The sequence below is a fragment of the Protopterus annectens genome, chromosome 3.part1 (assembly GCF_019279795.1).
Source record: "Protopterus annectens isolate FY-2018-M chromosome 3.part1, PAN1.0, whole genome shotgun sequence".
NCBI classification, from domain to species: domain Eukaryota; kingdom Metazoa; phylum Chordata; order Ceratodontiformes; family Protopteridae; genus Protopterus; species Protopterus annectens.
This window is the reverse complement of record NC_056732.1, coordinates 1320079893-1320101707: the sequence shown is the minus strand read 5'-3', so window position 1 is coordinate 1320101707 and position 21815 is coordinate 1320079893. Positions and strand designations below refer to the sequence as shown.

The 21815-nt window shown below is 40.4% G+C and overlaps 1 protein-coding gene across 1 annotated transcript in view; it reads left to right on the top strand.

Annotated features, from left to right (window-relative positions):
- PIEZO2 (piezo type mechanosensitive ion channel component 2) overlaps positions 1–21815 on the top strand; it is a gene marked incomplete in the record, with an annotated part of 2710318 nt that overhangs the window by 212783 nt on the left and 2475720 nt on the right.

The following is a 21815-nucleotide window of genomic DNA, read 5'->3' as shown; positions in this document are numbered from 1 at the left end:
CTATTCATCTGCAGGGCTGAGATATGTCTGAGGACCGAAGAACTAGTCAGTGAAACTCTGGAATTGCTCAAAAATAAGATCACATCTGAATAAATCATACTAAGTGACCTGAACATAAGCTGAGCACAAAGACAAGACCTTTTCTTTCATTTACTTTAAAACATTGGTGATGATGGCCAACACATAAGTGTCACCAGCAGGATTTATACATTGTCTGGGAAGGAATAAATTCTAGACTGGATATTATACAGTGACCAGATTTACTACATATATCCCCTACCGCTTCCTGTTAACTAAGCATCCCAGCCTCTAAACAAGGGTATCCTAGGTCATACTAGGGACACACTCCTATGATATGTTACAGACTGAGTATCTCAAAGGAAAGGACGGCATTAATGTCAGGTGCTCAAAGGAAAGGACGGCATTAATGTCAGGTGCTCAGTATAAATATGCCTCTTCAAAATAAAACGTCTGGCTGTGTAACAGGTATTTTCTTCCCTCCCTCTAGGTGATGCCCTAAATGACACTATCTTCCAATATACTGTACCATGCAAAGGAGGAGATAATTTGTTGAGAAGGCATAGTAGGAAAGAATTGGAAGTTGCTCAGTCCTGCCAGGTCTAAAAGCTGATGGATGCCTAGAAGTAATACTGGTTAAGAAATTGCTGAGTCATCCTACTGGCTGAGGTAGAGACCTACGATGTCCTGTAGGATAAGCTAACATCTTGGCAACATATTGTTTTGATGTTTTTTACTTTTATTTATTTTTATGTCAATCATAGAAAAGAAAAGACACTTAAGTGATATATTGCAACAGACTCTAAGTAAATGCCCTACAGAACATGGACCCACTTCTGCACAGCCATTGTGGACTCTTCTCTGAGTAGCAACTATCAGCATGTGATGGAACTGGTAGCTGCTAGTTCAGATGAGTTACCCACTTGGCTTCAAAATAGGGATGATGAGGAGATACGATATAATGGGTGGACAAATTACTATTACTTGTCAGGACATTCACATCTCATCATCATCATCATCTTAACTTTCTAGAAAGACTTTTTTTGTAAAATATTTTCCCCTGTGTTGTAAATCATCAGCTGTCACTGATGTCTCTCCTCAGTCTTGCTCACTGTGAGTCTGTATATCTCTCTCTTCCCCTATCTGACATTCAGCCCCCCATGGACATAATGAAAAACCCTCCCATAGCCTGAGAGGAGATTCTGGTGTCACATGCAGCATCATACTTGTGGCCACAGGGAATTTTATTTATATGCCCTCTCCATTTCTTACCCCACTGCCTAATCTGCAGTGACATAAGGCCATTATGAAAGAGGACATGTCTTGCTGCTTGTCATAGTATTTTGTACCATAGGATACAAACCCAATGTCATCACCAGGGTTTCCAACTCTAGTTATGACTCACCCCTCCTCCTCCTCCTCCCTGGATAGGCCAGCCAGTAACATACCACTTCATTTCTTATCCCCTTACCCAGTCACCTCCTCAGTTTCCAGGCTAACAGGTTGCACTCCGGTCTCCTGGGTCACAGTAAGGACCCCTTCCCTGTATAACATAGAGCCATTACTTTTAGTAAGACTTCTAAAAAGCCCAGTCCCCTGAACTTCACACATTAGTGTAGCAAGGTGTGCAGAGAGGAAGCAAAGTGTGATAAATTCTTGTTGTTTAGGCATGTAAGTCTGCAAACTTCTAAGGTGGTTAAAGCTCCTGATGCATCTGAAGAAGGGTAAGGTGCACATGACTTATTTGCTGTTTTTAACTGAGATTAGAGAAATGGGGTTGGAGTGTCTAGGATGACAAGTTTATGCAAAAGAAATGCCAAGGCCACATTTCCACTTTCTTTGATGGATAGCATGTCTTAATCATTAAAAAGAAGTTACTTCAGGTCTAAACAAGTCACCATAAAAAGACAGGTTGTGCGGTAAATAGGGAGCAGCTACAATGTCTGTAACTGTCACAGTAAACCAAATTAGAGAGCATTACTGTAATCAGATTAGTACATTTATAATTTGTTTTTATTACTTAATCCCTCACTGTCACCCAGAATTAAGGAATGCACATAGACACGCTGTAGCCAGGCAGGGTTAAAGGTTGTAAAGGGCAGTCACAAAGCAAGTGCTCACATATGAGATTCATAACGCTGTCAATATGGCCTTTCATTTCTTTGCACCCATTCTACAACATACAAGTAAAAATGTGGCCTAGCTGAAAATTAAATGGAAAAATTTTATGATGTTTAAATATTTATACTTCATAACCTTTAACTTTATGAGTGAATGTGCATAACTATGTCCCCAATGACAGCTTTTTCTGCCCTTTCATAATCCCTCAAGAGCATTTTGTAGGTTAAAACAGAGGTGGGAGCCATTCTAGACCCCCGATTTATTGTATTCCCGTGTAATGATCATTCTCTTGAATGACTCCAAAATTTCAGTGAAAGCAGATGCAATCTCATCAACATCAACATCTTTCATCTCCAATATAGAAGCTTTTTTCCACACAAAATGATTGCCTGGTAAAGAATGTTCGCAAATAGCTATTAATTGTATGATACATGCAGGCTAGGGGTGTGGGTTGCAAAAAAACAAAACGTAACAGAAATTAGCTGCTTTATTTTCTGATGCAGTGATCACCTGTACAGGAAAGAGAAGTGAAAACATATGCACAGATGATAACCTGAGTAAATAAGGGATCATTATGATTCAAAGTTGAGGAAGGAAGTGAGGACCTGGCTTTCAGAAACTGGAAGGAAAGACCAAAGCAGATGGACATAAAATGAACAGTCCATAAGACCTTTCTGATCACACCTGGTTTCTTGTAATTCTGTTTGACTCCGAAATAATGAAAAAAGGAAAAATATTTATTTTTTTTTATGCTGCAGTCACTAACGTCAGGCAAAACCAAAGTTAAAGAATTAACTAAAAGAGATCATGCAATCCAGAGGATCCTCTTCTTACAGAACAGTTTTGAGAATTTCCAGTAAATGTTATGCATGGCTTTTATAATAACATTTTAACATTGTCATTTAATTCTGTGCAAGGCCACTGTTTTAAGAATAGATCTTTTCTTTTATCACAACCACTAGAGTGTATCTATGCTTTCAAAGATTTGTATATCACCACCAAGTTGTTCTGCCATTTAGATAAGATGCAATGAAATGTCCATATTCAGTTATTAACAGCATCATAACCTTTTACTGCTTTATCTGTCTCTTCATCAGGCCTGTAGTGCCATGATCCAAGTATGAAGAAGCTAAAATGCAATTAGCATTCCTAGCCTTTAACTAAAAAGTAAGATGGCTCACTTTAGCTGAACTATGCTTTATAGCTGTAAGGATCCTATTGCTTGTAATATGAGCTGCTTTATATCTTTTCATGTTTTGGTTATCATTACTTTAGAACATTGGCAATAATGTGAGTAATAAAAGGATATTGTTTCGCGTCTGCTGAGTAACAGAAATAATAATCAGCAGGGGCTTTCATTCATGTTGTCTGAGCAGTGTGCCATTTGTGTACTTACCACCATTCTCAGCAGCTTTCATTGTTTAGTTGACATCATGTCTTTATTTCCTTCCACACTGAACAACAAAGCTGATGTCTGCAGCTGCACATCCGGGTGAAGAGAGAGAGAGAGAGTTTGTCTAATATATTAAAGTGTGGGAGGTGCTGAGAGGCCTGACTAATTGGGAAGAAGGTATGTCTGTACAAAACATATCTGAAGTGTCCAACATCCATTTAACAGAGACAAGGTAGTTTATTTGTCTGCTCTTTACTTTTCACTTACTAATTTAATGTTGCCTAATAAGCCTTTTATTTAGTATCAGGCTTGTATTTGTTCACAGATATCAGGAGAAGCATCCTTTTCAAAGACTAGTTAAATCAACATGTTGATCAAAACTGATTTCAGAGTATAGACTGCACTTTTTTCAACAGTTCATTTATATGCAATTTCCTTGTTATATCCAAGATGCACCCTCAAAATCTGAATAGCCATTGTCATGGCAGTCTAGGCCTGTCTTGGAATAACAATCATGGATAATAAAATACATCTGTACCTGGGACAAGTGAAAAGAAATACTCCTGTGATTAGTAAACAGGAGTTTTTGTTGTGTTAAAAGTTTGTGGCTTGCATGATTAAACTGAAGATTACTTTGCAGAAGTATCTGGAGTTTGTTGAGGTCTGTCATGGTTAATAAAAATGGGACTATGAAAACATTAATTATTCTGGATAAAATACACAGATTCTGTTCATCTTTACTTTAAATGCTATATTACTATCAACAGTTTCCCAGTCACAAGGACAGCTGCACAGTTTAGGCCAGCTTAATGACAACGCAGAACAATCTGTAACTTGTTCTGAAGCCCCTCACCCTGATCTGATATGGTAATATTTTATTTAACCTTATATTAATCAGCTATGTTTTTTGGGGATTTTTGGATGTCATATGTATTTATTATGCAGAAAATACTTGGATAATAGAAGGCATAGTACTTTGAGGCTCTCATCATGGCTTTGAAAAGAGAGTAGAAAGACAAGTCTCCTTGTCAGCAAACTTTGGAAATATTGCTGTTTGACTGAATTGTCAGACTTAATGGGCATGTGCCTAAAGGGACAGGTCAAGCTGCATACATGATTTTCTTATTTTGGATGCAGTAAAGGTACAGAATTTCCTGCTTTACCCTTTGCTGTACAAGGATGTAATACAGTCAAAAGCAGAAGTCAAAATATGCACTGACTTTTGCTTGCCAGTTTATGTGATTTAGAGAACGAGGTGGTGGGTGGGATTGTAGGAAAGGCAGTAACACAAGTAGAAAGATGACATTATAGGATCTCAACAGAGTGCATTATGAGGGTGTGTAAGAGTGTCAAAGTTGAGTTATGGAACTGAGGAAAAAGTAAGGGAGTAAGCAAGATACATGCGTGGATCAGAGATGCAGTACTCAAAGCAATGGACAATGACCTGGGGAAGGGGTGAAACAGCATGAAGAGGAGAAGGTTAGTATGGCTACTTAAGTGCTGAGGCTAGTGATTAGAGCAAAAACAGGGTACAAATGGAGTAAGGGAGGGGAGATGAAGGAATGAAATGTAGGCAAGAAGACAAGTAACCAAGAACTCAGTACGGCAAAGGGATAAGGTGAAGGGGAGTTAGTAAAATGGGTCGGGGGGGCAAAGACTTTTTACATATATAACAGAAAGAAGGTAGGGAGAAGTAGACCCAGTCAAGCTGTGCTAGGCAAAAGAAACTTGGAAGGGCGATCACAAAAGTCTGGCAATATGCAGAGTTTTTGAAGGAATTTTTTGCTTTACTCTTCAAAAAGAGAGAGAAAGGAGAGAGAGAGACGTACAGCACTGTGAAAAGATCAGTGAGCATACCTCTCAACCACTTGGCAAAAGAAATCTGAACAAAGACAAAAGTAATGGAGGACAGAGGCCCAAAGATAGGGACAAATTTTAAATGTTGGTCTTATAAACTTAGGAAGTTGCTAAAATAAAAGATTTTGCATTACCATGCATTTTTCTGAAGGATATGAAGTCTGAAACTCAAATGACTGCCATTATTTAGTGAATGCTGTCCTCACTGATTTGCCAGAAGACTACAAATTTTATGAGGAACAGGCCAAAAATATTTATTTATTTAATTTGACATTTATTGACCGGGAACCACACATTTTATGAGGAACAGACCAAAAATATTTATTTATTTATTTATTGACTGGGAATGTCCGACTGAGCCAGCACCCTTTCTCAGTGGAGGCCCAGGAAGAAAAGCTCCACAAAAATAGAAAAATAATGTTACGCAAGCAGCAGATTAACAGTACATTAAGACAGTAAAAAGGGAAGATGCACTAGCATTAAAAACAAAAGTAGTACAATTTGCTAGTAGAAGAGACAGTAGAAACTTACCTGAAGCAGATGAAGAACTATTTACATTTTAAAACATGCATAAATACAGTGAGGTCACATATCAGCAAAGACTTAGAGATTCACTTGGTTATATAGCAGTTATTTACTAATTATTATCATATGTACTGAGACAGTGAGAAGGTAAAGGGGGATAAAGCATCAGAGACACAGTGGGAGGGGGGCATGGGGTAGGTGAAAGTGAGGGAGTTGACAGAGGGAGTAAACAGAGTAGCAGGAGTAGAAAGAGAAGGGGAGATGTATTCAGGAGCAGAGCAGGGGAGATTGAGTTATATTAAGATATAACTGATAGGGTGCGTTTATGGAATGGTGGTCAGGGTTGGCCTTCTGCAGTTACAAGTCGAATTATTTAATAGGTATTCTTTGAGAGCTTTTTTTGAATTCATGTGTTTGAGTTATATTTATGATGCTGAAGGGAATAGTGTTCCAGGATAGAGAAGGAGAGTAGCTACAGAGATTTTAGCGAAAAATATGAGTAAAAAATCTGGACGTTCTGTGAAAAGGACTGGCAGGGAGGAGGCAGACAGAGAACTGCCTTCCCTAAGAGGGAATGAAGCACAGGTACACTTGATGCCTTCCGGAACCTTCAGCAGTCTAGGCAGTATATGGAAGATCTCCTGACAGAGGCTTTTACTAGATTAGCATTCATTGTTGAAGTGTCCGAGGATTGGCAAACAGCAAGCATGATGCCCTTGTTCAAATGATATAGCATGGAAAATCAAGAGAATTACAACTCTGTTAGACTAAAAACAGTGACAGAGGTGACATGGAGAAAATTCAAAGAGGAAGGCATCTGCTTTTTAAACAAATAACAAGTATCCACCTCAGGTTTATGACCAGAAAAAAAAAACTGTTATTCAGTCCTTTTCCAGTTTTATGATTAAGTCATACAGGAACTTGACAGCTGACCATCATTATGTGTAGCAAATAAGGATTTTACTAAGGCCTCTGACTCAGTAATTCACAGGCAGATGCTAAAAAACTGAAAGGCTAGCTAGGAACAAGACCAAGGTAATGTAGTGCTACATGGCTGATTAGTAGCGCACACAGTATTGTGGTGAGAGAGACAGTGTTACAAATAAGGCAAATAACAAATGGAACACCATCGTGGTTGGTCCCAGGGTGTAGGACTCTTCAGGGTGCTCATTTCAAACATATCTAAGGGAGTACACTACAGGATCAGGCACTTTTCTAACAACACAGGGTTAGATATGTTAGTAGTACATGATGGGGAGTAAAGAATCTAAGCATGAGTTTTGGAAAGGATGACAAAGTACAGACAAATGCAAAATAATTCACCAGGGTACAGCAAAACTGGTATGTTAGGTAGGGTACAAGTGATAATAACAGATCAGGAAAAAGATACAGGGCTAGTAATCATACCTGGACTGGAAAAGTGTCAGACCACAATATCATCAGTCAACAAAATGCTGGGGGGTGATCTATAAGGTGGTGGACTGCAAAAAGCAGGGACAAAAAGACAAGATAAAAAAACAGGGTCAGCTGATACCCTAGTTTATGCACAGTTAAAATTTTCATACAGGGATTTAATTACTGGACTTTAACACTATAGTATGCCTGCCCCTCTTCATATCCAACAATGATGTAGCTTACACTGACATCTAGCTTTGAGTCAGACCGGTGTATCTGCCATGGGAAAATTAAGTAGTGGGACCTTACTGTGTAAGGTACAAACATCTGCTGTGTAATTACTGTGTAACTAATGCACAGTAGTTTTGTGAATTACTGTGTAAGGTTCAAACTTCTGCTGTGCAATTACTGCATAATTAATGCATATAAGTACTGTGAATTACTGTATAAGCAAACATCTGTGTAATTACAATGTTACTAATGCACAGTAGTGCTGTGAATTACTGTGTAAGTGCACGCATCTGCTGTGTAATTACTGTGTTACTAATGCACAGTAGTACTGTGAATTACTGTGTAAGCACACACATCTGCTGTGTAATATGTGTGGAACTAATGCACAGTAGTTCTGCGAATTACCAAGTAGGGTACTAACATCTGCTGTGTAATTACCATGTAACTACTGCACAATAGTGCTGTGAATTATTGAGTAAGGTACAAACATCTGCCGTGTAATTACTGTGTAACTAATGCACAATAGTGCTGTGAATTACTTTGTAAGCACACGCATCTGCTCTGTAATTACCATGTAACTAATGCACAGTACTGCTATGAATCACTATGTGAGCGCAAACATCTGCTGTGTAATTACCGTGTAACTAATGCACAGTAATTCTGTAAATTACTGTGTAAGCACACACATCTGCTGTGTAATTACTGTATAACTAATACACAGTAGTACTGTGAATTACTGTGCAAGCACACACATCTGCTGTGTAATTACTGCATAATTAATGCTTGGTAGTGCTGTGAATTACTGCCTAAGGTAGAAACATCTGCTGTGTAATTACTGTGTAACTAATGCAAAGTAGTCTTGTGAATTACTATGTAAGTACAAACATCTGCTGTGTAATTACTGGGAAAATAATGCACAGCAGTACTGTCAATAATTGTGTAAGCACAAACATCTGCTGTGTCATTACCATATAACTAATGCAGAGCAGTGATGTGAATTACTGTGCAAGATACAAACATCTGCTATGTAATTACATTGTAACTAATGCACAGAAGTGCTGTGAAATATTGCATAAGCACACACATCTGCTGTTTAATTTAATTGCCATGTAACTAATGCATAGCATTGCTGTGAATTACTGTGTAAGGTACAAACATCTGCTGTATAATTACTGTGTAACTAATGCACAGTAGTGCTGTAAATTACTGTGTAAGGTACAAACATCTGCTGTGTAATTACCATGTAACTAATGCACAATAGTCCTGTGAATTACTGTGTAAGGTACAAACATCTGCTGCATAATTACTGTGTAACTAATGGACAGTAGTCCTATGAATTACTGCATAAGGTAGAAACATCTGCTGTGTAATTACTGTATAAGTAAAGAAAAGTAGTCATGTGCATTACTGTGTAAGCACACACATCTGCTGTGTAATTACTGTGTAACTAATGCACAGTAGTGCTGTAAATTACTGTGTAAGGTACAAACATCTGCTGTGTAATTACCATGTAACTAATGCACAGCAATGCTGAGAGTTACTGTGTAAGGTACAAACATCGGCTGTGTAATTACTGTGTAAGTAATGCACAATAGTCCTATAAATTACTGTGTAAGGTACAGACATCTGCCGTGTAATTACTGTGTAATGAATGCACAGTAGTGCTGTGAATTACTGTGGAAGCACGTCTGCTGTTTAATTCATAGGTTCATAGGTTCATAGGTTCATACTAGGCTATCTGCCCGAGGGCATTTACAAGCCTAGCCCATCGTTTTGTGGCTTAGGCCACCCCTTTAGTATGGGGAACTATACCCATTATTTTTCTGTGCCTCTGTCGAGCAGTGACACTGAGGTAATCCCTGGGGTATATCTGCGATCTCCCATCCATTGGTCAAGATTTCTCTTGAACAAGGCCAGCGAGGTGCTCTGCCTCACATGTACCGGGATTTTGTTCCACAGCATAGGGAGTCTTTGGGTGATGAATCTATCCCTCCAGCACGTCCTATTAATAGCCGTGTCAAGGTTTAAGTCTCGCGCTTGTGGCTCTGATGGATCTAGATTTTTTGAGGTGAAGCATATTCATCAAATCTGGGTTTGACATGGCCTTGTATGTTAGGCAAAGGTCACCTCTGAGCAGCGGTGGCGACTGAATAGAGCTGGAGTTCTTTCAGTCGGGCAGCATAGGACAGATTTTTGAGACCCTTTATCCTTTTGGTGAGGAACTTTTGTGGCCTCTCCAGCTGCTGCAAGTGTCGGGTCAGATACATTCGAATGGGGCATTGTACTCAATCATTGGTCTGATGAGTGATGAGTAAAGGGAGACTATGACCTCCCTTGATCTAGATGAGAATCCCTTCATGATAAGGTGGGCAATGTAGAAGGTCTTCCTAACTACTTTAGCTACATGGGTGTCGAATGACAGACTACTATCAACCTGGGTCCCCAGGTCCCTGATAACTTCTTCTGTGCTCAGTGGATTGCCACCTATTTGGTAGCTAGGGGTAACCTTGTTTTTCCCGAAGGGTATGACTATGCATTTTTGGCATTTAACTTTAGGCCGTGGCTCTGGCACCAGTTATCCGCTTCTGTGAGACCCTTCTGAAGGATATCTGTGTCAGATGTGTTTTCTACTATGGCCAGTTTGCAGTCATCTGCAAACTTTGTCAGCCATAACCCTCCTGTGTTTGCTTGTACTTCGAAAAGTAGATGCCAAACAAGAGTGGGCCCAGGACTGAGCCCTGTGGGACACCACTTGTGACAGGCTTTGAGTCTGACATGGCGCCAGCAGCTCTGACCCTGTGGGTTCTGTCACTCAGCCAGTTTGCAACCCATCTTGTGATGTATGGGTTGACATTTAAGCTGATGAGTTTTTCAATGATACCCGAATGGGGTATTGTATCGAAGGCCTTAGCCAGATCGAGGTAGGCTGTATGGACTGCCTTTCCTCATCAATGGCTTTGGTGACTGTTTCAAAAGTCAACCAAGTTTAAAAGGCATGATCTGCCTTTGACAAAGCCAAACTGGGTTGGATCCAAAGTCTGCAAATTCCTATGTCTTTATTTATGAGGTCCATTATGATCCTCTCCATGGCTTTGCAGATAAGGCTTGTCAAGCTAATGGGCGGTAATTTCCAGGGTCGGTGGAGGCACCGCCTTTGTGAAGTGGTACCACAGTTGCAGTGCGCCACTCCTGGGATGTATCCAGAGGTAAGACTTTGATTAAACAGCTGTCCTAGCTGTGGGTTTAATTCCTCATTGAGTTCATGGAGCACACAGCCGGGGACACCATCAGGTCCCATGGATGCTGTGTTTTTGCTTTGGAGAGCAGTTCTCACTTGGGCGCTGGAGATGTTTGGGGGCTGCAATCGTTTGGTATAGATATCTCTCCTTTTGGGGGAGGGGAGAAGTTTGCACTGAACCTGTCAGCCAGTATGTTGGCAATGTCTGTAGGATCAGTAATCTTCACATCATTTTGAACTAGCTCTGAGCATATCTGGGAGTTTCCTCCCAGGTTTCTAACATAGCTAAAGAAGGCCTTATGATTGTCTTTTGAGTCTTTAGCTATTTTTCTCTCGAAATTTGCTTTGGATGATTTTATGAGAGCTCTTAGTTTTTACTTATAGTGATCAAGGGTGTCTTACCTTTTAAGGATTTTGCTCTATCTTGTAGTAGCTTCCTCCTTTTGTTGTAGAGTTTGTTTATGGCTGGGGTCCACCAGACTGGATGCTTGCCTTTGGTACAAAGAGTCTTTGTTTTGCTTGGGATTGCCTTATCCATGCAGTCCTGCAGGTGCTGGTAGAAGGCATTTGTAAGTGATTCAGCGGCTTGAGTACTGTTTTCCGCCGGCTCGGGGCCTTAAAGGAGACCACACTAGTCTTTAGAAGTGTGAAGTCGGCTTTTGAGAAGTTCTTTACTGTGGTCTTTTTATTTCAGGTGGGGTGGGATGAGGACCTCCAGCGAGATTAGTTTGTGGTCTGATCTCACCAGTGAGGGTACACCTGTGTTGAACATTGTGCTCCCATGTTCGTGATGATGAGATCAAGTATGTTATCTCCTCTTGTGGGGATGGTGACTAGTTGTTCCATGGCATTTGAGTTTATGAATTCCAGGAACTTTTGGGCTAGGGTGTTTGGGCTTGAGTAGTGTTCCCAGTCTATATTAGGGTAATTGAAGTCACCTAGTATGATGGTGTTTGGTGATACATTTATCCCCTCTAGTGTTTTCAGGAAGGCCATGTGAGGTTCCTGAGTTTGTGAGGGTGGCCTGTAACATGCTACAATTTGCAGAGCAGTCTTGCCTATGGTTAATTGCACCTGGATGGTCTCCGATGCATCGTGCGTTGCCACCAGTCTTGAGGTGTGGGTGTCCTTGATGAATATGGATACCCCTCCTTTCTTGGTATTGTCCAGATTTTGGGGCGGAACGCATGATATGAGGTAAAACCTGATAGCGCGGGTGCTCTCAGGAGCCTTGAACCAGGTTTCTGTCACAGCACAGACATCGATGTTCTCCATACTGAGAAGGGCCTCGAGTGCGTGCATTTTGAGATTTAGACTTCTGGCATTGAGCAGCATTACCCTTAGTTTTTTCCTTTTTGTGTTCTAGGGTGGTAGGTTTAGAATTTGAGCCTTGCCTAAAAAGGCACTATGGGGTGGCAAGAGCCTTTGCCAATATCCGAATCCCAGGGTGACAGGTGCAAGCCGTCCCTTGCGAAGCAGTGGCTTGTCCAGCATGTCATCCCAGGCAGACAGACACTGGATCCCCTTTGAATGACACCAGTGTTTAAGCCAATTGTTAAAGCTGATCATCTTATCTCTGTATTGTGGCATCATTCTTGGTGAAGGTAGGATACTGCTCAAGGTCAGGGTCATACCTGTCTGGGCTACATAATCAGAGAGCTCCTCAATGTCTCTTTTCATGTAGTCCAAGGAGGCGTCTCAGGTCGTTTACACCAGCGTGGACAATGACTGAATCATATTTGTACCTGCTGTTGAGAGACCTGAGTGCTTGCGTTATGTGGCGGATTCTAGCGCCCGACAGGTAGCTTACTGTGACCTTCTCCTTACTCAGTCTGGTGAGCGGGACGTCAGTGTGTCTGACTATGGAGTCACCAATGACTAGTGTGTCTGGCATTGTGTTTGGCCTTAAGGGCTGTGACTGTTTGACACTCTGACTGTGAGGTCTATGTGTTGCAGATGTTGTGTTCTGAGGTGGTGGTTGTTTGGGTGTCTGCTTTGGTGGCCTCTGCTGTTTTGGTAGATTTTTGATCAGAGCCTCCGAGTATGTCTTTGTGTGTTTATGTGTATGATTTGAGGTTGTAATGGTAATATGTGAGACTGGGTCTATAGTGTGTGTGGTAACCTTCTCCTCCTGACTGGTCTTGCCAGTCCTATGTTGAGAGAGCTCAGCCTCCAGTTTGGCCGTGTAGTTGCATCTCTCGCATGTATTTGTGTTTTGTGGGAGGAGGAGAGGGTTGTCTGTGTACATGAGGCAATTGTAACATTGCCTCAATATTCCCAGGTTCACCAGCTGAGCAGGAGAGGACACTAGCAACTGATCCCTCGACATGCTAGAAGGAATAGACAAAAACTTTAAAAAGATTCGGGGACGTGGGTGACCGAGAAATGGGGGGTTGCCTTTTTGGGGTACTATCTATGACAAGAGTGCCGTATCAAGGTAATAAGTACTGTAGGAGCAAGTGCTATGTTTAACAGATAGAGAATAGTCTACTTGGAGTCAAGTAGAGATGATCTTTTAATTATAGGATACGCTGATTAGATCAGTAGTATAGTTCGAGGAAGGTAGTTTTAAGGGAAAATTTGAAGAGTGGACTTTAGGTAGCCGAATAGTTTAAACCTGCTTAACCGGGCTGCCCTAGTGTGCAACAGTAGCAACTCCGCTAAATCGGCTAAATCGGCTAAATCGCTAAAGCGTGCTTTATAGCAGGGGCTGGAAAAGACAGGAAATGACCCAAATTGGACAACAAACCACAAGTCACTGCCCTAAACCACTCCTTCGAGGACAAATGAAGGAGTTATGGAAATGACCCCTAGTGGCCAATAAAACTACAGTTTCAAGTCAGTAACCACCTCTCCGGGGCAGGGAAGCTGCTCAATGTTAGTCACTCCCACTGATAAACACAGAGACCCTCCTTCAGCCCAAGCAAAATGGCCTCACAGAAACTTTCAAACAGTTCAGGAACAGCAAGCCTGTAACTGAACTTTTAACTCTCAGAAAAGTGGGAAAAAAGCAAGATTTTTTTTGTTTTGTTTTTACAGAGATAGCAGAGGTTCACAAGTAATATCAAGTTATAACAGTGCAGTAAATGACCCCACACAAGAGTGCTAGGTCAAGGACAGAAAATATGCAAGTTTTAAGAAAAAACGATTTAAAATTAAGTGCAAACAGGAAATTCAGCAAACAGCTTTTGGTTGTGCTCTAAATACAGCTACTAATACAGAAATCAAGTTTAACAAGCCAGAAAATGCTCAAGCTAGGCAGCTATGCAGAAAAACTTAGCAAATAAACAGAGAAAAATACTTAAAATCTCAAAAGTGGCTCCCTTCTTCTCTCAGCGTTTTTCCTCTTGGAGGGTGCTTCACCAACAGCCAACAAGCCTGAAAAGACGCTCAAACCACGAGGCAACTAGGTTTTAAGAGAGGAAGATGAAGGAGTTATGGAAATGACCCCTAGTGGCCAATAAAACTACAGTTTCAAGTCAGTAACCACCTCTCCGGGGCAGGGAAGCTGCTCAATGTTAGTCACTCCCACTGATAAACACAGAGACCCTCCTTCAGCCCAAGCAAAATGGCCTCACAGAAACTTTCAAACAGTTCAGGAACAGCAAGCCTGTAACTGAACTTTTTAACTCTCAGAAAAGTGGGAAAAAGCAAGATTTTTTTTTTTGTTTTGTTTTTACAGAGATAGCAGAGGTTCACAAGTAATATCAAGTTATAACAGTGCAGTAAATGACCCCACACAAGAGTGCTAGGTCAAGGACAGAAAATATGCAAGTTTTAAGAAAAAACGATTTAAAATTAAGTGCAAACAGGAAATTCAGCAAACAGCTTTTGGTTGTGCTCTAAATACAGCTACTAATACAGAAATCAAGTTTAACAAGCCAGAAAATGCTCAAGCTAGGCAGCTATGCAGAAAAACTTAGCAAATAAACAGAGAAAAATACTTAAAATCTCAAAAGTGGCTCCTTCTTCTCTCAGCGTTTTTCCTCTTGGAGGGTGCTTCACCAACAGCCAACAAGCCTGAAAAGATGCTCAAACCACGAGGCAACTAGGTTTTAAGAGAGGAAGATGAAGGAGTTATGGAAATGACCCCTAGTGGCCAATAAAACTACAGTTTCAAGTCAGTAACCACCTCTCCGGGGCAGGGAAGCTGCTCAATGTTAGTCACTCCCACTGATAAACACAGAGACCCTCCTTCAGCCCAAGCAAAAATGGCCTCACAGAAACTTTCAAACAGTTCAGGAACAGCAAGCCTGTAACTGAACTTTTTAACTCTCAGAAAAGTGGGAAAAAGCAAGATTTTTTTTTTGTTTTGTTTTTACAGAGATAGCAGAGGTTCACAAGTAATATCAAGTTATAACAGTGCAGTAAATGACCCCACACAAGAGTGCTAGGTCAAGGACAGAAAATATGCAAGTTTTAAGAAAAAAACGATTTAAAATTAAGTGCAAACAGGAAATTCAGCAAACAGCTTTTGGTTGTGCTCTAAATACAGCTACTAATACAGAAATCAAGTTTAACAAGCCAGAAAATGCTCAAGCTAGGCAGCTATGCAGAAAAACTTAGCAACTAAACAGAGAAAAATTCTTAAAATTTCCATAGTGGCTCCCTTCTTCTCTCAGCTTTTTCCTCTTGGAGGGTGCTTCACCAACAGCCAACAAGCCTGAAAAGACGCTCAAACCACGAGGCAACTAGGTTTTAAGAGAGGAAGATGAAGGAGTTATGGAAATGACCCCTAGTGGCCAATAAAACTACAGTTTCAAGTCAGTAACCACCTCTCCGGGGCAGGGAAGCTGCTCAATGTTAGTCACTGCCACTGATAAACACAGAGACCCTCCTTCAGCCCAAGCAAAATGGCCTCACAGAAACTTTCAAACAGTTCAGGAACAGCAAGCCTGTAACTGAACTTTTTAACTCTCAGAAAAGTGGGAAAAAGCAAGATTTTTTTTTTGTTTTGTTTTTACAGAGATAGCAGAGGTTCACAAGTAATATCAAGTTATAACAGTGCAGTAAATGACCCCACACAAGAGTGCTAGGTCAAGGACAGAAAATATGCAAGTTTTAAGAAAAAACGATTTAAAATTAAGTGCAAACAGGAAATTCAGCAAACAGCTTTTGGTTGTGCTCTAAATACAGCTACTAATACAGAAATCAAGTTTAACAAGCCAGAAAATGCTCAAGCTAGGCAGCTATGCAGAAAAACTTAGCAAATAAACAGAGAAAAATACTTAAAATCTCAAAAGTGGCTCCTTCTTCTCTCAGCGTTTTTCCTCTTGGAGGGTGCTTCACCAACAGCCAACAAGCCTGAAAAGATGCTCAAACCACGAGGCAACTAGGTTTTAAGAGAGGAAGATGAAGGAGTTATGGAAATGACCCCTAGTGGCCAATAAAACTACAGTTTCAAGTCAGTAACCACCTCTCCGGGGCAGGGAAGCTGCTCAATGTTAGTCACTGCCACTGATAAACACAGAGACCCTCCTTCAGCCCAAGCAAAATGGCCTCACAGAAACTTTCAAACAGTTCAGGAACAGCAAGCCTGTAACTGAACTTTTTAACTCTCAGAAAAGTGGGAAAAAGCAAGATTTTTTTTTTTGTTTTGTTTTTACAGAGATAGCAGAGGTTCACAAGTAATATCAAGTTATAACAGTGCAGTAAATGACCCCACACAAGAGTGCTAGGTCAAGGACAGAAAATATGCAAGTTTTAAGAAAAAACGATTTAAAATTAAGTGCAAACAGGAAATTCAGCAAACAGCTTTTGGTTGTGCTCTAAATACAGCTACTAATACAGAAATCAAGTTTAACAAGCCAGAAAATGCTCAAGCTAGGCAGCTATGCAGAAAAACTTAGCAAATAAACAGAGAAAAATACTTAAAATCTCAAAAGTGGCTCCTTCTTCTCTCAGCGTTTTTCCTCTTGGAGGGTGCTTCACCAACAGCCAACAAGCCTGAAAAGACGCTCAAACCACGAGGCAACTAGGTTTTAAGAGAGGAAGATGAAGGAGTTATGGAAATGACCCCTAGTGGCCAATAAAACTACAGTTTCAAGTCAGTAACCACCTCTCCGGGGCAGGGAAGCTGCTCAATGTTAGTCACTGCCACTGATAAACACAGAGACCCTCCTTCAGCCCAAGCAAAATGGCCTCACAGAAACTTTCAAACAGTTCAGGAACAGCAAGCCTGTAACTGAACTTTTAACTCTCAGAAAAGTGGGAAAAAGCAAGATTTTTTTTTTGTTTTGTTTTTACAGAGATAGCAGAGGTTCACAAGTAATATCAAGTTATAACAGTGCAGTAAATGACCCCACACAAGAGTGCTAGGTCAAGGACAGAAAATATGCAAGTTTTAAGAAAAAACGATTTAAAATTAAGTGCAAACAGGAAATTCAGCAAACAGCTTTTGGTTGTGCTCTAAATACAGCTACTAATACAGAAATCAAGTTTAACAAGCCAGAAAATGCTCAAGCTAGGCAGCTATGCAGAAAAACTTAGCAAATAAACAGAGAAAAAATACTTAAAATCTCAAAAGTGGCTCCCTTCTTCTCTCAGCGTTTTTCCTCTTGAGGGTGCTTCACCAACAGCCAACAAGCCTGAAAAGACGCTCAAACCACGAGGCAACTAGGTTTTAAGAGAGGAAGATGAAGGAGTTATGGAAATGACCCCTAGTGGCCAATAAAACTACAGTTTCAAGTCAGTAACCACCTCTCCGGGGCAGGGAAGCTGCTCAATGTTAGTCACTGCCACTGATAAACACAGAGACCCTCCTTCAGCCCAAGCAAAATGGCCTCACAGAAACTTTCAAACAGTTCAGGAACAGCAAGCCTGTAACTGAACTTTTTAACTCTCAGAAAAGTGGGAAAAAGCAAGATTTTTTTTTTGTTTTGTTTTTACAGAGATAGCAGAGGTTCACAAGTAATATCAAGTTATAACAGTGCAGTAAATGACCCCACACAAGAGTGCTAGGTCAAGGACAGAAAATATGCAAGTTTTAAGAAAAAAACGATTTAAAATTAAGTGCAAACAGGAAATTCAGCAAACAGCTTTTGGTTGTGCTCTAAATACAGCTACTAATACAGAAATCAAGTTTAACAAGCCAGAAAATGCTCAAGCTAGGCAGCTATGCAGAAAAACTTAGCAAATAAACAGAGAAAAAATACTTAAAATCTCAAAAGTGGCTCCCTTCTTCTCTCAGCGTTTTTCCTCTTGGAGGGTGCTTCACCAACAGCCAACAAGCCTGAAAAGACGCTCAAACCACGAGGCAACTAGGTTTTAAGAGAGGAAGATGAAGGAGTTATGGAAATGACCCCTAGTGGCCAATAAAACTACAGTTTCAAGTCAGTAACCACCTCTCCGGGGCAGGAAGCTGCTCAATGTTAGTCACTGCCACTGATAAACACAGAGACCCTCCTTCAGCCCAAGCAAAAATGGCCTCACAGAAACTTTCAAACAGTTCAGGAACAGCAAGCCTGTAACTGAACTTTTTAACTCTCAGAAAAGTGGGAAAAAGCAAGATTTTTTTTTGTTTTGTTTTTACAGAGATAGCAGAGGTTCACAAGTAATATCAAGTTATAACAGTGCAGTAAATGACCCCACACAAGAGTGCTAGGTCAAGGACAGAAAATATGCAAGTTTTAAGAAAAACGATTTAAAATTAAGTGCAAACAGGAAATTCAGCAAACAGCTTTTGGTTGTGCTCTAAATACAGCTACTAATACAGAAATCAAGTTTAACAAGCCAGAAAATGCTCAAGCTAGGCAGCTATGCAGAAAAACTTAGCAAATAAACAGAGAAAAATACTTAAAATCTCAAAAGTGGCTCCTTCTTCTCTCAGCGTTTTTCCTCTTGAGGGTGCTTCACCAACAGCCAACAAGCCTGAAAAGACGCTCAAACCACGAGGCAACTAGGTTTTAAGAGAGGAAGATGAAGGAGTTATGGAAATGACCCCTAGTGGCCAATAAAACTACAGTTTCAAGTCAGTAACCACCTCTCCGGGGCAGGGAAGCTGCTCAATGTTAGTCACTGCCACTGATAAACACAGAGACCCTCCTTCAGCCCAAGCAAAATGGCCTCACAGAAACTTTCAAACAGTTCAGGAACAGCAAGCCTGTAACTGAACTTTTTAACTCTCAGAAAAGTGGGAAAAAGCAAGATTTTTTTTTTGTTTTGTTTTTACAGAGATAGCAGAGGTTCACAAGTAATATCAAGTTATAACAGTGCAGTAAATGACCCCACACAAGAGTGCTAGGTCAAGGACAGAAAATATGCAAGTTTTAAGAAAAAACGATTTAAAATTAAGTGCAAACAGGAAATTCAGCAAACAGCTTTTGGTTGTGCTCTAAATACAGCTACTAATACAGAAATCAAGTTTAACAAGCCAGAAAATGCTCAAGCTAGGCAGCTATGCAGAAAAACTTAGCAAATAAACAGAGAAAAAATACTTAAAATCTCAAAAGTGGCTCCCTTCTTCTCTCAGCGTTTTTCCTCTTGGAGGGTGCTTCACCAACAGCCAACAAGCCTGAAAAGACGCTCAAACCACGAGGCAACTAGGTTTTAAGAGAGGAAGATGAAGGAGTTATGGAAATGACCCCTAGTGGCCAATAAAACTACAGTTTCAAGTCAGTAACCACCTCTCCGGGGCAGGGAAGCTGCTCAATGTTAGTCACTGCCACTGATAAACACAGAGACCCTCCTTCAGCCCAAGCAAAATGGCCTCACAGAAACTTTCAAACAGTTCAGGAACAGCAAGCCTGTAACTGAACTTTTTAACTCTCAGAAAAGTGGGAAAAAGCAAGATTTTTTTTTTGTTTTGTTTTTACAGAGATAGCAGAGGTTCACAAGTAATATCAAGTTATAACAGTGCAGTAAATGACCCCACACAAGAGTGCTAGGTCAAGGACAGAAAATATGCAAGTTTTAAGAAAAACGATTTAAAATTAAGTGCAAACAGGAAATTCAGCAAACAGCTTTTGGTTGTGCTCTAAATACAGCTACTAATACAGAAATCAAGTTTAACAAGCCAGAAAATGCTCAAGCTAGGCAGCTATGCAGAAAAACTTAGCAAATAACCAGAGAAAAATACTTAAAATCTCAAAAGTGGCTCCTTCTTCTCTCAGCGTTTTTCCTCTTGGAGGGTGCTTCACCAACAGCCAACAAGCCTGAAAAGATGCTCAAACCACGAGGCAACTAGGTTTTAAGAGAGGAAGATGAAGGAGTTATGGAAATGACCCCTAGTGGCCAATAAAACTACAGTTTCAAGTCAGTAACCACCTCTCCGGGGCAGGGAAGCTGCTCAATGTTAGTCACTGCCACTGATAAACACAGAGACCCTCCTTCAGCCCAAGCAAAATGGCCTCACAGAAACTTTCAAACAGTTCAGGAACAGCAAGCCTGTAACTGAACTTTTTAACTCTCAGAAAAGTGGGAAAAAGCAAGATTTTTTTTTTGTTTTGTTTTTACAGAGATAGCAGAGGTTCACAAGTAATATCAAGTTATAACAGTGCAGTAAATGACCCCACACAAGAGTGCTAGGTCAAGGACAGAAAATATGCAAGTTTTAAGAAAAACGATTTAAAATTAAGTGCAAACAGGAAATTCAGCAAACAGCTTTTGGTTGTGCTCTAAATACAGCTACTAATACAGAAATCAAGTTTAACAAGCCAGAAAATGCTCAAGCTAGGCAGCTATGCAGAAAAACTTAGCAAATAAACAGAGAAAAATACTTAAAATCTCAAAAGTGGCTCCCTTCTTCTCTCAGCGTTTTTCCTCTTGAGGGTGCTTCACCAACAGCCAACAAGCCTGAAAAGACGCTCAAACCACGAGGCAACTAGGTTTTAAGAGAGGAAGATGAAGGAGTTATGGAAATGACCCCTAGTGGCCAATAAAACTACAGTTTCAAGTCAGTAACCACCTCTCCGGGGCAGGGAAGCTGCTCAATGTTAGTCACTGCCACTGATAAACACAGAGACCCTCCTTCAGCCCAAGCAAAATGGCCTCACAGAAACTTTCAAACAGTTCAGGAACAGCAAGCCTGTAACTGAACTTTTTAACTCTCAGAAAAGTGGGAAAAAGCAAGATTTTTTTTTTGTTTTGTTTTTACAGAGATAGCAGAGGTTCACAAGTAATATCAAGTTATAACAGTGCAGTAAATGACCCCACACAAGAGTGCTAGGTCAAGGACAGAAAATATGCAAGTTTTAAGAAAAAACGATTTAAAATTAAGTGCAAACAGGAAATTCAGCAAACAGCTTTTGGTTGTGCTCTAAATACAGCTACTAATACAGAAATCAAGTTTAACAAGCCAGAAAATGCTCAAGCTAGGCAGCTATGCAGAAAAACTTAGCAAATAAACAGAGAAAAAATACTTAAAATCTCAAAAGTGGCTCCTTCTTCTCTCAGCGTTTTTCCTCTTGAGGGTGCTTCACCAACAGCCAACAAGCCTGAAAAGACGCTCAAACCACGAGGCAACTAGGTTTTAAGAGAGGAAGATGAAGGAGTTATGGAAATGACCCCTAGTGGCCAATAAAACTACAGTTTCAAGTCAGTAACCACCTCTCCGGGGCAGGGAAGCTGCTCAATGTTAGTCACTCCCACTGATAAACACAGAGACCCTCCTTCAGCCCAAGCAAAATGGCCTCACAGAAACTTTCAAACAGTTCAGGAACAGCAAGCCTGTAACTGAACTTTTTAACTCTCAGAAAAGTGGGAAAAAGCAAGATTTTTTTTTTTGTTTTTGTTTTTACAGAGATAGCAGAGGTTCACAAGTAATATCAAGTTATAACAGTGCAGTAAATGACCCCACACAAGAGTGCTAGGTCAAGGACAGAAAATATGCAAGTTTTAAGAAAAACGATTTAAAATTAAGTGCCAACAGGAAATTCAGCAAACAGCTTTTGGTTGTGCTCTAAATACAGCTACTAATACAGAAATCAAGTTTAACAAGCCAGAAAATGCTCAAGCTAGGCAGCTATGCAGAAAACTTAGCAAATAAACAGAGAAAAATACTTAAAATCTCAAAAGTGGCTCCTTCTTCTCTCAGCGTTT